The sequence below is a fragment of the Camelina sativa genome, chromosome 13, assembly GCF_000633955.1.
Source record: "Camelina sativa cultivar DH55 chromosome 13, Cs, whole genome shotgun sequence".
In the NCBI taxonomy this organism is placed as follows: domain Eukaryota; kingdom Viridiplantae; phylum Streptophyta; class Magnoliopsida; order Brassicales; family Brassicaceae; genus Camelina; species Camelina sativa.
Genome location: NC_025697.1, coordinates 13,858,132 through 13,858,950, shown reverse-complemented (window position 1 = coordinate 13,858,950; position 819 = coordinate 13,858,132).

The window sequence follows — 819 nt, the reverse complement described above, 5'->3', positions numbered from 1 at the left end:
TTTTCTTGAGAGTGAAGTTAACAATACTAGCTTCAACTTTCTATTTACTAAAAGTAACATAGGAATAATAAAAAAGACATCGAAGTGTTAGCTGCAGTATCTTTGCTGTTGAATGATTCGTTCATAGCCAATATAACTCTATGTTGATTGGTTAATAATTTGATCTTTATGAATATTTGCTTTACCTGAGCTATGAGAACCATCTATTTTTCACTCCATTACATCGGCCAAATATATACCAACCCGGTGTGGAGCGATGTATATGATTATACAATTATTTATAGTCCGGTTCAACCTCATTCTTTAAAAAAAAAAAAAATTGATTGGCAAATACCAAGTACAGTAATTTAGATGTAAACAAAATGATAGAAGGAAAATCGTCCAAAATCTGTACTACCAAAAGTGAAAAAAATATGATTTGAGGCCAAAATAATTATGTTAGATCGTCAAACTGGCTAAAGAAAGATTTGCGAGTTAAATTGATAATATAATAGTAAAGAGAACAACAATGCATGATCTCCTAACGCAAAGATGTAAAGCTAAGTTTTACTCGATCTGTTGATTATATCAACAACGCACAATGCTAGATGACGGAAGACCACATATAAACTGAGAAGAATATTTAGTATAGTAACTACAATCACATCTTAAACTTGTTAAATTTATTTTTGGGTTGGATTCTTGCTAGTTTCCCACTCTTAACAAATGAAAGATATTGACTTAAACTGGGAAAATATAATTGACAAGTCATTGAGAAGCATATTACCAACATATTCGAAATTATCTATTAAAATTATTATCTCATTTTCATAATAATAA